This window comes from Amblyomma americanum, chromosome 1 (assembly GCF_052857255.1).
Source record: "Amblyomma americanum isolate KBUSLIRL-KWMA chromosome 1, ASM5285725v1, whole genome shotgun sequence".
In the NCBI taxonomy this organism is placed as follows: Eukaryota; Metazoa; Arthropoda; class Arachnida; order Ixodida; family Ixodidae; genus Amblyomma; species Amblyomma americanum.
In genome coordinates, this window is record NC_135497.1 from 503,285,033 (window position 1) to 503,300,450 (window position 15,418).

A 15,418-nucleotide genomic window follows, 5' to 3' on the forward strand; every position below is an offset into this window, starting at 1 on the left:
AAGGGAAATGAAAGTTGGTTTTAAGGAATGGAAATTACGCGTGTCACAGATATCTCGGCGGACACATGAATCGCGTAGTAAGGGAAAGGGAAATGAAAGTTGGTTTTAAGGAATGGAAATTACGCGTGTCACACATATCTCGGCGGACACATGAATCGCGTAGTAAGGGAAAGGGAAATGAAAGTTGGTTTTAAGGAAAAGAAATTACGCCTGTCTCACGTATCTCGGTGGACACCCGAACTGCTCCGTAAGCGAAGGAAAATCGAGGTTGCTTTTAAGAAAACTAAATCACGCGCGGTTCAAACTGCGCCATTCCTTTCCCTAAAAAACTAATTTCTTTCTCAATTTGCCTATATGAAGTTATCTGCAGAGTTTGGGCGTCATTTGGAACCGGATTTGGTTCCATATCACCGCATCCAACGACCAATAATACTGTTGTAATTATAACTGAAGCTATATAAAATAATTGTCTTCTGTGAGCGCCTTTGAATGTCTTTTCGATGAAAGCAAAGTGTTTAATAAATAAAAAAAAGCGGAAACTGCCAGTCGCTCGACGCCAAACGTAGCCAGGGAGATGCAGCTTTTCGCTTTCGACCAGGGTTAACAAGAGTTAAATACCAGCAACTCTTTCTTCTCTTGGCAGCCCCGCACCAAAGCGGGTCTCTTCTAACGTCGAAAGCAAGTACGACCTCGTTTATTGCCTACCATCCGCCGAATGTCACGCGATATCTTCGTTAGCTCCGGCCCTAAAAATGTACGACAGGGCACGACGGGAAACTCAAGTTCTTCTCTGGCGATAAGTGCCGTTCCATGCAAGGCGGCGTGTTGTGCGGTGAAGAGGCGTTGAAAGACGACGGAACTTGCAGCGCGAGAGCTCAAATTGAAAAATTGCTTTCTCGCTTTCAACAAAAACTACCTCGATAAAAATTTCAGACATGAAAGGCAACAAACGGTTCTACGTAAGGCGCTTTTCTTTGCATTTCTTCTTGAAACACCTGAGGGTGAAATTAACGACTGTTTATGGCTCAAAACGCACTTTTTGCAAGTTTAGTATTTTTTCTTTGATGTACGCGGTTTCATTATCTGTACTATTTATTACAGATGCTAGACATACAGAGAAACAAAACGACCTTTCCCGAATTTCCGAGAGCGACCCTCAAATTTAAAACCAAAAACGACAAATATGCTACATTTTCATACATTTCTTCGACTTTTAAAAATACTTACTCTGTATAAAGATTCATGCTTCGAATTGTAATGAAAGCCAGAATCGGTACAATGAATAAAATTGTGACGTGTTTTTTAAAATTTGAATTTTTATTAATTATTGAGCAGTTCCTGGTTTCTCGGCTTATCTAAATATTCAAACTACCCTCACTTCACGAAAAACATTATTTCGGAAAAAGTACTTCAGGCTCTAATTACGAATATTAGTATTAGTATAAGCACGCCTTTGCTTCAAGTTGTCGCATTCCAGATGTGATCGGCACCGCAGGAAGGCCAGACTGACTGGAGGGGTTCGAACAAAGCGAAAGCCACCTGCCCCATTGTGGCCACACTGCCGAAGTTCTTGCACGAGGAGTGAAACTAGCAGTCGGCCACAAAGAAGGGCGCAATGCTACCACACGAAACGCACCAAAACGGGCTCCTGGGAAAAAAAAAGAAGCGGAGGGAATTCCAGAACCGAGAAGGGAATGCACTCAGGCAATTTTTTCACACCCAATCGGTCTCCCCTCGCATTCCACTTGGCAAGTGCTGCTCAGGTGCTGGAGACCCGCGGCCGGGGTGTAGAACGAATCATTTTCACGGGGCGTCTGTAGTTGGCAGGGCTCAGCGCGCAGTTATGACCTTCGGTTTTTTTCGTGTCGCCGCTGTTAAAGCCACTTTTGGTGTGCGACCGCGCAGGGCGCGGATGAAAAATGAAATCTGCGATCTGCCCTCCACGCTGCCGCAGCACGGCGGCATATTTCTGCTATAAATGACAATTCGCTCTTGTTTTTGACTAATTTTGGATCGATATTCGAGCACGCAGCATGAAAAACTGTAGGACACCGTTACAAACTCGATATTTCAAAAAGCGCTTCAGACATGCCCCTGTAAGGGCACGGCGCGATAGCGTTAGTGTGTAATGCACATATATGCGGAGTCATTCTCGCTTTTCATACACCTCTGGGAGCCTCCATGTTGGCACATGGTCGACACTGCATACTGTTGTAGTCCAGCACACCGCTGCTACCAGTTGTCGCTTTCAACGTTCGTCGACGCCTTTGTGACTGAAAAGACGCGGCCGGAGAGGAGTAGCGAGAGCCGGCGAGTGCTGAAGAGAGAGCCTGTACAAGCTTAATTCACATTGTTTAGATCAGTACGTGAGATAAAAGAAGGAAACAGATGGCACATGAGATACATGCGGTAATAGAAGTGTGCGGTAATAGTAGTCTGTACGCAATCGTTTGAGGTCACAAAAGCAGCTGATAATGTTATAATGCAAGTCCAGGAAGAACCTAGCGCCCGATCTTTTGTCTGCACCCAGTGTGTTTGACGGGCCCCGACCTTCTCACACTCCCGTACCTTTTCTTCGCACCGAACACGCACTGATAGGATGGTGGGTTTTTATTATGGCCTCGTGAAAGGACTCCACATCCATCACAAAAAGACAAAAACCGCGAAGAAGTCGGTCGCGGCACCCAAACACCCGTGTTTATCCGTGCACATGTCTGAAAGTGCGAGAGGCAGCACACCGGTTAATAAACATGGCCGCCGTAGCAGCGATCTGCCAGACGTGACGTCACGTGCAAGCTATCTATAGATAAGAGGTAATATTCCCAGTTTACATTAAACATGCAGCTGTACGTGGAGTTAACTGCTAGATAAAGATGTTTTCGACAATGCTCGCCTGACAGCGCTATCACCATTCCGTTCTTTTCGTCCATTTAGCCTTCCACTGGGGAATGAAGTCAACAGAGTAAGTACGCATAAATATTTCTAGAGTTTCTCTGAAATATTGATCAGTCAACTTCCCTTTTCGAAGAGCAGGAAAAGAAAAAACATTGACCACAGCTAGACACACCAGAGATGTCTGCTGTTTCTTCAGACTCCATAAGTTGAGTGCGGTGCGCTCCAAAAATGTGCCTGCTTGTCAAGCCTAGTCTGCATATACCGGATGTTCCAAGGAAGGCTCTATGTACTTTTCAAAAATAAGGCTTTTGCGGCTTGATATTGCCAAGTTTGACGGACGCAAGAAAACCAATGAATCACCTGTACAAGTAACATAGTTAACTGATTTTCAATAATTAGCTTTCTAACTATTAGTGTTCGGTGTCTAGTTACAATTAGAGACTTGTAGCCGACCGTGAGCAGCCGCCACGTGCTTTTGAAGTTTTTAAAAGGCGATCACCCTCGCCGCTGTGGCTAGACAAAATTTGGCTTTTTGTACTGGTTACGCGCACTGGTGGGTAGCTTTGCCTCCATGCTTTCGAAAGCGCATGTATTTTGGCACGATGCAGCCAAATTTTGTCGAGCCACAGCGGCGAGGGTAATCCCGTTTTCGAAATCCCAAAAACTGGAATGGCGTTTAATTAAAGGCCGGCTGGAAATCTATAATTGCAACTAGACGCCCAACTCTAACCGTTAAAAAGTTAGTTCTTGGAAATTAGTTAACCATCTTATTAGTTAAGATGATTCGCCGGATTTTTGGCGTCCGACAGCTCTGGCAATACCATGCCGCAAAAACCATAGTTTTGCTTCAGAAATCCTATATTTGAAAATTAATTGAAGTCTTCCTCGTAACACCCGGCATATACTGGCACCTGGGCCATCACATTTAAATACAGTGATGGATAACTGCACAGGTGCGTGGCCGATAAACAGCACCTTGCTGCTGTTTTGCGTCATGTCTATAGCCGCGACATCGGTGACATCTTAACAAGACTCGTACGGGCATTGATCTTGTTGGCTGACAAAGTTTTATTACTGATGCAATGACAAATCAAGGCAGCACTTGCGAACGTTGAGGATTACAAAGAATAACAAGGAACAGCGAGGGCGACATATTACTTTAAGAACACAGCAACATGGACCAATCATGTCAACTCACGCACAGCGATTGTTCACTCGACGTTGTCTAGGGGCTACTCGGCCCAAGGTCATCACGGCGTCACTTCAACATGTTTGCATTCTTTATCGGGATCGACATGAAAGAGCAGTACTCGTGAGCCATGCACTCGGCGCTCGGATCCGTCGACGCGGAAGCGCCGTCGTCTGTTCCACTTGTCTCGGGACTCACGGTGACCGTAGAAGGCTTACCATTACAGGTGGCAAAGCAGTAGTCTACGTCTAGCCGCTCCCTGTAACTTTTTCCCTCTTCGGAAAGAGGCGGTTTCAGAGCCGCGAGTTGCTGGACAAGCTCCTCCACAGAGTCTGATGCTGGCGTGGAAGGAGAACCAGCCGCCGCGGGACGACCAGCGGCGTCCTGCTGAACGCTACCAACGGCGCCGCCGACGCCGCGTTCTTGGCTCCCATGGTGACACTCGGCTCCGCTTTTACCTGGGAGATCAATGTAGCGATCGCTGAAGGCGCCCATGGCGGGGATATCTTCTCTCGGGGTGCTCACGGGGCGGTAGCTGCAATACATCTCGAAGTGCTTCAGGACGTTCTCAAGCTTGTCCTGGTACGGACAACCATAGTCTACACGGAAGCAATGGGCTTGCATCTTCAGCACCAACTCCATATCGACGATGCCTGAAGGATGGATGGAGTCGAACCCAAAAAACTTCCCGTCTTTTGGGCATCTGAACAACTTCACCGGATAGGTACCATTAAGGAGCCGGGATGACCACATTGCCGTTATTAGGCAACCTCTGCACACACTGTCGCCACACGGAAGACTTATTAGAACCTCCGGCAACCTCTCGCATAGTGAGCACAGCAAAGAGGGGTGTACAGGCCGCACGAACTTGATCGGCCGGTGGTCGAGGTTGGCGCCGAAGCCGAAGAGCGTGCACCAGTTGCCGCGTTCTAGTGACCTTTCCTCGTCGATCCGCCCATGCCGCTCGTACTGTATCCCTGCGGAGTGTAGTCGCTGAGTACTGAGGAGCCTCCTGTTTCGCGCACACATCATGTTCTTGCTGTCGTTGTGGGTCCTGTCACCGACGGCGCTGGAATTCTCTTACATAGATGGGCGAACGGTGCAAGGATTATCCGGCAGGAATATCACGCCCGAAAGGAGTACGCGACCCGAGTTAACAGTAAGGGTGTTGTCTGCATTGGCATGCATTACTGGGACGATCACTACCCACGTTCACCGCTGCGCAGTAGTTGCCGAGAAAGATGCGAGGACGCAGAGAAAGACGACATGGGTGTGCCCCTTTGCTCTGTCATCGATGGTGTGGCTCTCACGCGGGGACTGCTGGGATGGTTGCCTGCCAGATAGGAGAGAGTCCAGGGAAACGTGCGCAGTGGCTAGCGTTTCGGATAGATGGCAAGAGGAAAAGCGAAAGAGCGAAGCTAACAGATTAGGAGAAGTGGACTTGTGGCTGCCAGCCTCGGGAGTTTTTTTTTTTCCCCTCCTTGGTTAGGCAGTCACGGGTCGTGCCTGATGTAGCCTTGTACCCTTTGTCGACGCTATTCTTTCAGGACGCCACCCTTCCTCTAGGCATCTCTGTGGCAAAGACACCACGTAAAGAAAAAAGTAAAAGAAAAGCTGTGCACGGTGTCAACAGCACGGGCACTCGCGGCCGCTTGGGAAGAGGGGTCCGGTTTACAACAATCGAAGGTCGAAGGGAGGGGGGGGGGCTCTCGGGGACATTTTTTTCGTGGCTTGGAGCTCTTTCAGGTCCCTCTCCCCCACCCCTTTGCTTCGCGGTTTAAGTTGTCCTTTCAGCGCCCCCCCCCCCCCCGGATCTCTTTTCAGCACACCTTGGAATTCGTTCTGTTTTCTAGAGAGGGGGAGGGAGCCAGCACCAGGTGGGATGCCTTGATGTGCGCCCGCTCCCCACTGAGGGTGGTGCTGCTCTTGGAAGGGGTCGTTGCCAAAATCGGCTCTCGGAAGGCGCCGCCGCTATTTTCTTGCATTCCATTCCCGCCGTCCCGCCGAATCCTACTGTAGACAAGGGAACCTGCAATGAATATGCCTCTTTCGCAATTCTCAAGGAGTATGTGAGTGGTGGATGGAACTTCACTTATCCCAGCAGTGAAGTGATCTGCACTCTCAAGAACTAGGAGGAGTACCAACAAAATACACAGGATGAAGTCCCCCTGAAATTGCTAACAGAATACTTTGCAAAGGTAGACTGGCCATGCCTGAACACATGCGCAGATCACAAGGAAGCAAAATCCTAATAGCCACCCACACAAGACTGTGGCTACGTATCCAACTACGCCAGTACCCAGCCACACGTTCTCGTTGTCACGGAAGCAAAACGTGTGCTGGTGTTAGTCTTCCTTAAAGACGCTGTAATCGGTGTGAACTTTTCGTGGACATGCACATAGGCGTGAGAAAAATTTAACCGTAAGAGTAATAAGCTGTTTTATACTTGCAGTGAATAGTCGTTCGTAATCATTTTGTAGATATTGTATTTGTACATCAGGGTATCAAATCATTGTTCTTGCGTGCGCCTTAGTCTTTATGTTTTGATTGCATGGTGTAGGCATGACACAGTTTTCCACCATTGCATGGCAGTGTTAGTGAACGCAAGCATGCCATGCGTTCTTAATTTAATATGTAGCTGTTCATTTGGCGTACTTGACCGTGTTTCCGCTATATCCACGCTTAAATCCAATGATAGCAAGTTCACGGTGCCGGTATGACAACGGCGGCGAGCAGTTGCAAGAAAGATATCCGCTATACCGTCGCTAATCGTCACGAAGTAGCGAATGCATCACCGAAAATTTACTCTTACTTTTCATATAAACTAGCAAAGAATGATCATTAAAGGTAAAGTTCAATTCAAGCTCCCACTGCAAGCGGGGCCACCTCTATTTTGGTGCGTCACGCAGCAAACGCGCGCCACGGGATCAGCGGAAGGAAGAAAATGGCGGTCGTGCTAGCAGACGACGCTAGGGTGCCCATCGAGGCACCCTAGCACCAGGAGCATGGAGGTGCGTGTCCCTTTTAAGGCGGAACCGCATGGCGCGTTTTCCGCGAGCGAAAAACGCGACGCGCGGTGGACGCCCGCGTTGCCGTCAAAGCGCGAGCACCCGCACGAAAAAAGGGGAGCGGCGCCTTCGCGGCGCGTTTTCCGGGTTGCCAGACAACGTAACTCCCAACGACATGAATTGTCCCTGCTACCGCATATGTAATATGCCCTTAAACTTACACAACACTGCAATAGAAATAATCTAAGTGTAATTACGCAACGAGATTTTTTTTTCGAAGTATATTTATCAAGCTTAATTTCAAGCAGGAAGAGTGTGTGCGAAACTGCGACTATGTACTTTCTGCATGCCAAGAGGCCGCTGCTTGTTTACAACTCGACAGAAAATGGAGTGTCGGGCGCTTACTACAGAGCAGAAGAGGCGGTCGCGTATATCCAACAGGACGCGACGCCTCTCCACTTCCGTGATAAGGGCCTCGTTGAAGACTGCTTTCTCCATTTTCGATGAACACGATGCGCGCACGAAACAGTAGCACGTGTTTTTCACGTGCGCGCCGGTTCTGCAGAGCGAAAAAAAAATGCGCCGAAGAGGTCCCGTCGAGATGCGCAGAGAGTAGGGCCATCTAGTGGCAAAACCAAAAACCAAAAATGCCACGTGACCAAATACCACGTGACTTACTTGAAATCTGATTGGCGGACGCGCCCCGGACGCGCCGCGCGAGGCGTTTTTTTTCTCCTCCGAGTAGGAGCACGCGGCGGCGCGATTTCGTGACGGATCATACTGGGCACGCGTCAAAATGACGCGCGCGTCCCACCATCCGCGCGTCAATCGCGCCTGAAATCGCGCCATGCGGTTCCGCCTTTAGACGCCGGCGCGGCGCTGGACGCGCAGGCGCTCCGCTCTCCCACAGTAGCAGGAACTGCTGCAATTGCCCTCGCCATCCAGCACGGCGATGCCACGGGAAATGAGCTAAAAATTATTGCCGACTCCCAGTCAGCATGTCGCCTCTTCCTCTCTTTCAGACTTTCACACTTCGTCGCTCCCATTCTGACTACCCCACAAGTTCAAAATTCCACATGCAAGCCTCAAATCACTTGGACTCCTGGGCACGAGGGGCTCGAGGGAAACGAGGCCGCGGACAGTCTAGCTCGAGATATACCAACCGAGCGAATAACCTCCCCGACGTCACCCCTCTTCCCTCTATGTACGGCGAACGCCTCCTCCTTCTCCGAACGCAAAGGCAAGTCTATCCCCACCACACTCGAAGCTAACGGCGGCAGAGGCGAGGGGCTGGCGACAACTACAGACAAACACCTTCCCAAACCTACACAAATACCATATCATGTTTCCCGATAGATACGACGGAATCTGCCCCTGGTGTGGCGGAATTCCAACAACATACCATGTAACATGGGGCTGCTCCGGTAGCAAGCCCCCCGAACTAGACAAACATCAATCCGAGGAACAGTGGGAGTCTGCCCTGCTCAGCTCTGACTTGGCGGCGCAGCGAAAGCTGATATCCCAAGCAAGAGCAACTGCGGTGGACATTGGGGTCCTGAAATAAGGACTCCACCCAAAATCTGTATTTTCGCCTCTCTATCCTACCTTTTTGGAATAAATGTTTTCTACTACTACTACTACTCCGCACATACGCGAGGAAGGGTTCATTGAGTTTCCGCTTTTCCTTCCTTCAACAGAAGAAACCCAATGCGGCCGCTGAAGAGAACAGCACAGACTGCCCTCAGCGGCCACTTCGTGCCTCCTATCCTGGGCCATTCTATATCGCTTTGTCTGTTCACTGTACAACGTGCACGCAGCTAGGCTTCCTGATAGCTTTTTTTCGGCAACCTTGCGTCCTCGGTGATAGGCTTTAGGCCCCACCAAACTTTAACCACGGGTAACACAGAGCAAATATAAACAGATAAACCAAAAGGGCGGAGAGATATTGGCTCACAGGAATTAAGTGGTGCCGTACGATAAGGCACCACACCTTACTAGTGAGCCTAATGTTGAGACACGGGAACGATATAGCCTTGTGCACATCCTGTCGCCATCCAACGGTAGGCAAGTGCATATAATCAATGTCAAAGGAAATGTAGTATATATAGTTCCGAACCCTGTATCGACGCTTTAATCGTGAACAGTGAGTACCTGTCTGTTCATTATTCAAGGCAGTCATCAAAACCTGTTGAGCCGTGTGGCATGCTGTGAGGTGAGAAAAATTTAAATGCCCCAGGCATAAACCTAGCGGTCGTGGAGTAAATATGTCGCCTCTAAAGCAAAGGTCACGGCTGCCGTTCTATGCACACCTTCTCCACATCCTTGCCTACAACGAGTGAACCGAAGCGGCCCTTATTTCCGGAACTCTTTCTGATAGTCAACCGTTATTCTGCTGACTAAATTCACGGTTTATTATTAATAAGTCATCAACCGTGTTTACAGGCAACTAGACTTTATACCTTACAATGATGGTCGCCCTGCGAACAACGTTTATGTTAAGTCCCATAAGGACGAACATTCTATGTAAAAAGGTTGCAATGTTTGTTCAAGCAGTGCGCCGTTAATTTTGAATCTCGCTCACAAACGCTGCTCCAGTGTTAACCAACTCTGGTTTCCTTTCCGTTTTCTCATTACACTCTGGTACAAACGGTGACAGCCTGTCTGTACTAGCAACGGCGACAGCAATTCTCGCCTGCTGGCAGCCAACACTTATGCTTCTTCGGAATTTCTCCGAGCAACGCGATGCTGATCGCCCTGATGCTTTCCCCCAAGCACCGTAAGGCGCGCTCACACTAGCGGGAAGCTTCCCGTGCCGGCACAGCGTCAACGTCGACGCTGCCTCGCAGCTCCTCAGAATGACGCTCAAGCCCGTTTCACATGCAAGCGAAAATGCCAGCGAATCCTGTCGCAGCGACGGAAAAACCTGTTTCGACCCGTCGCGGCGGCTCGGCGTGCCGGGGCGACGGGGTTCCAACAAGTTGGAATAGGGAGCCTACATACCTGCCGCCTGGCTTAGGGTGGTGACATCTCTCCCAGTGTTGCCGAAAACGGCCGCTAAACATGACGGGCAGCCATGTTGTTCCCCTTGAAGAGAGCATCCCCGGCTTTCAGTGGCGTGGTCGCTGGGGCGATCTACAACATTAGTTTATATTCTAGTTTATCGGCGTTTCTTTCGAAGTTAGTACCAACAGATGACGCCGTTCCGACGACATAGAGCAGTTCTCAGCGACGGTGCATTACACTCCGAACGGGTCTCTCCTCTGCGCGCGTCATCGCGCCAAAAGGCAGCGCTTATCAATTACGTAAAAAGGGTTCCTCCTCACGATGAGCACTAACCGAGCTTAGGTGTTCGGCGTTCAGAATTTAATGTTATGACGGTAATCAAAAGATTACGCAGGCCCACTTTTTAATGCTTATCAATTACTTGGTTCATGCGCGGCCTGTACAGAATGTGGCCGTAGTGGCTGTGTAGCTTATGTCGGGCATAATCGCCGCAAGTGTTCTATCGTTGGATAGCTTATGTCGAGTATAATTGCACCGGACTAATTGTAGGTCTCAATTAATTACCGGTAATTAGTTAATTGTAATGTAATTGAAATTTACGCTACATCACTAAGTCGCTGGATAGCTTATGTTGAGTACAATTGCACTGAACTAATCTTGTCTTACCGACCATTAATTAGATAACCGTGATTAAAAATCAATCGTTATGCTCCATCATCAAGCTATATATCGTTGGATAGCTTATGTCGAGTATAATTCCAACGGAGTAATCGCAGGTCTTAATTACCATTAATTAGTTATTTGATTTAAAATTGAACCTAATGCTATAGCATCGTCATATATCGTTGAAAGGTCTCGCTGAGTAGAATCGAAAATGGAACGGTAAACCGAGCTAACGCTGGTCTATGTAGGTTCAAAATAAAACCATGCAACAGAAGCAAAACAGTAGCACCTAATGCTTATGCATTCACAGCACGGGAAGAGACTTAAGTGCCCCAGTAGTTCTATTACCGACATCACAATGGCATTTGCGTGTGCAATGTACCATTAGTTTGTGCATTTTGCTCTTCTGTGAGCAATTACACATGCTCTACGCAATGAGCTATGCAACCCCATACTAGCACACTGTAGCTTCAGCAAAAGGTATAAACATACTTAAAAAAATTTAGGGAATCTTGAGGCTGATGTTAACAAATTAAGATCGAGTGTTGTAAGCGTCTTAGTTTTGTACAGATTGCCATTGAGTTAACATTAAAGCAGTGCTTCATTTCACATTGCCTACCATTTTTCCACGTGTGCTGAGAAACTAACTTACACATGGTGTTCAGTAGGAGGCTCAAATGTTCAGAGTGTAACATGAGACTTGCTGGAATGGAATCAGAGAAAGAGGAGCAATACAAACAATGGGACAAGTGAGAAAACCTAAAATCAAGAAACCAAATAACATTTTCAGACGCCTTCGTGTAAACATTCAAGAAGCTTCTTTTATTGCCGACACACTTCTGGCAACTGTCAATTAAAGGGGAGGTGCTCATATTCTTTCTCAAGCAAACTGACAGAATATATAAGCATCCGCAGCCAGCTAAAGTGCATATGAAATTACATTCTTCCATTATCAGCATCTGTGAAACCAGTGAAATTTTTGTACACATATCAGTCACTCCTGTAAAACATATCTGGTGCGCACACTAATGGTGTAATTGCAAACAGGCTTATTATTTTTAAACATTGACCGAAGTAAAGCAGCTTCGTTGCTCAATGAACACTTCTACATAAAACAAAATATACTGATAGCCATGAACAAATTGCATGAGTGCAGTACAGAGGACACAATAAATGGGCTATATTAGCAGGACTAGTAATGCAAACAACCCAAATGATAATGAGAAACACCACGCCAACTCTGTGGGAGCGTATGTTTTACAGCCCCTAAATAATGCAAGGCATGGTAGTGATGCTCCAGCCACAAAAATAAGACTGTTACGCACTTCACAAAAGACTTGAAACAATGGTTTACACATTTGCATCTAGTTCGAACACTTGCTCCTAAAAACTTCACCTTTGATGAACAAACTAGTGGCACGCACTGTAAATCAGTTTGCTATTTCCAAATGCTGACTGAAGCAAAGCAGCTTCATTGGTTAGTGCACACAATTTGCAAGCAACAGCTTGCTACAGAGAGGTGACATAAAAATATGCTGAAAGACGTGAACAATTTACAGGCGAGCAAAGTACACACGACATACACAGTGAAAGTGTCAGAGTGCTATATTCGGGTGCAACCCAAGGAAGTAGTGGCAGATGCCCCCCGACCGTTTCCCTCCAGCCAATAGCGGTGACCGATTTTCATGACAACGCGGTCAACCCGATTAAACCAGCAATCCGATAAAGCTCAGCATTCTGTCTTTGAAGAGACAAGTCAGTTGAAGCCGTACTTGAACCAAGTGTGAATGCAGCTTGAGGTATTTCTTTACTTGATCGCTCATTACTATGCTGTGACCTTTCAGCGCTTAAGGATTCGGCCTCCATGGGTGAAGCTGCGGCAGAGGAAGTCGACTTGCATCAGTGGAATCTTCCCCACTGGCTTTATCTGTTCTCAGAAAGGAATGGGCAACGCTGTCTGCATAGATAACAGTGTCGACAGCTTTGGGCGGCAGCAAGGTGGTTGTTAAAGGTAGATCATACCCTGGTACCTGAGCACATTGTAGTGGACTGACAGTGTCCTGGGAACTCATGCTGTCACTCACAGCCGAGTCTTGTGTTTGTTCGGCTGTTGATGCGAAGACAGGCTCTAGAGCAGCACTACCACATGGTTCATTTCCAGTGGGGTCAAGTACTGGGCTTTGCGTTGGCGTGGCCGGACGAAAGCAAGACCGCTTCTTCGGAGGCTTCCGGTGTTTCTGGATGGCTGAAATAAAAATTTCAGTCAATAGGGTAGCACTACACTCAAGAACTGCAGGAATTCTGCATTTACAGAAGAGCAACCTAGTACCTGCATAAAACTTCCAAATAAACTTCAGGAGTAGTAATATCAGTTGGGTTTTAAGATCCCAAAGCTGTACTGGGGGGCTTTAGATTTCTTACCGCCAGTGCATATTTAACAGCGTCGGAAAGCATGCTACGACTGGCAATGATTCAGTCGTGCAAAATTGTGCTCAACAGCAGGTTGTGTTAGCAGCTGAGGTACCGTTGATTTAACTAGAATTACTAATCGTCCTGAATTTTGCCATTTTAGCTTCTGTGCCAGGTGACATAGAACAAATGAGACAGCACAGAATGCAGTCTGCTACAGGATATTTGTTTGATTCTAGACGCCCCCTTTCTCGCAGGCGTCGGGTGAATTATAAAGAAAAAACGATGCTATACAAAGTATAAACACAATATAGGTGGCCTTGTGCTCTTTGAATACAAGGCTATATCTGTGTGCTACGTTTTGGATCTTAGCATCATATATATGAGTGCATGTAATGTGTGGAGAAGATAAACAGTAGTCCCTTAGAGAAGCAGTGGGTGTTCAAGAAAAGCAAATATAGTAGGGGTAGGCAGAGAGTTAGGTGGCAAAAGTTTTGTTTAGTGCCATACTTTATACCTTTATGGCTTACACGGAAGATTTCAATTGTCATTCATTCATTTTTTTTCAATCTACAGTGAAAAATGAGCCAGAGGTAATGCAGAAGCCGTTAAAACATGGCTTAAGGTGATTTTATGTTTGAAGGTGCTGTTCGAATGCATGATCCTACAATAACGTGCAATATACATATTTTTTTATGCCCGCGATTTAGTTTTACAAGAAATGAATTGCATGGATCCCAACAAATTTCTAGCTAGGGATCTAGATGCTGATGCAAACATGCGCTGTAGGAATGCTTGGACATAAAAGCCATATCAATAGACCAAGAAGTTTGTGTGGATAATGTGGCCACAGATGGCACAGGAACCGGTTAAAGGGAAGTCAGTAGGATAGGCTTCGTCCTGCTATGGACCTTGAAATGCTGATGGTGATGAACCTTTCTTTGCAGCCTTCTAAAAGCAGATGAGCGCACATTTTTGAGCTTGCACAAAGCATCCACAGCACTACCGTATACGTGTAGACAAATTTCTTTGCAAACATTTCATATGAGTGAGGCAGAGTTGTATTTAAGAGATGGATCAAAATTAGAAGCTTACCTCGATAAGTAAAAAGTGTGGGAACCGCATCTGGCCTTAGCTTCTTTAAGCCATCTGTCTGTTTTGCTCGAAACTTGTTTCTTCAAAATGTGCCTGAAATGAATGGCAGCAAGTACTTCATAAGCATCAAGAAGTATATTCATACCTGCACATAACTGTGACAAATGCTGCAAACCGGAACATGACTAGCGTTACAACTACAGAGCTGTTTCTACCTGCTGTAATGTTTTCACATGCAGTCTTTTACCAGGCTATAGTGCCAAGCTAAAAAAACTGGATAATGGCTTCCTAAAGGCTTCATATGCATGCCAGTAACCGGGCATATACAAAATGTGTTCTTTTAGTCTGATCTTGGGTTTCCAATCTTTTTCTACCGAATAGCGTCGTACAGCAGAACGGTGCCTAGATAACCAGACCTGACTGAAAATAAGTTCCTCCGACCACAGCGCTCACGAAACAGCGAACGAGTACAATGTCTGAGAGATGTAGAAATTTATTTTCACTACCTCAGTCATGTTCTCTGACATGAGTCTTGGCGCATGTATTACAGCGCAAACAAGGAAGCGGGCGCCAATATATCGTGAGTGCACTCGCGTGAGAATTACAGTCAGCGAGGGCGAATGCGAACCGTTGCTTCTCGCCCTTGGTGCTCGAGACACGCCGCCAGCGCATCTAAAAACTAACGAGAAGATTGCACCCACGCCCGCAATGCGTAGCCTGTTATCAAACCCACGCCGTTCGAGGCGGCCGTGGTTTAATTATCGTAAACGTGAAGCACAGTACACCAAACATGGCAAGCGAGCAGGTAACAAAAGAGAAAAAGGTACGGTACTCACAGAACATATGCGAGAAGCAGCAGTGGGTTCCCAGCAGTCTCGCTTTACTTGTGCCAGCCAACATTTTCTTCGGTTGGAGTCAGCCGGGAAACGAAACATCCGTGTGCCCTTCCTGCAGTGGTTCGAGCACTGCGGAACGCACCACCCGGGCATTGCTGCTGCGTAAGCTTCCTGGCGCACTTAGTGCAACAACCGACAACATATGACTGTCCCACTCAACGATGAACGGCGATGAAGACGCAACTGCTGCAGCAGCTAATGCGCGCCTATGCACGGCGGGGAACAAGATGGCGCGGCGTCTTCCCGTAACCATGACAACA

The 15,418-nt window shown here is 47.4% G+C and overlaps 1 long non-coding RNA gene across 1 annotated transcript; it reads right to left on the bottom strand.

Moving 5' to 3' along the window:
• Positions 1-11,211: 11,211 nt before the first annotated feature.
• Positions 11,212-15,216, bottom strand: LOC144106299 (uncharacterized). The gene is made up of 3 exons (XR_013308966.1): positions 15,099-15,216; positions 14,263-14,355; positions 11,212-13,003 (listed from the first exon to the last, which is right to left on the bottom strand). It is a non-coding gene; the product is annotated as an uncharacterized LOC144106299 (long non-coding RNA).
• Positions 15,217-15,418: the final 202 nt, after the last annotated feature.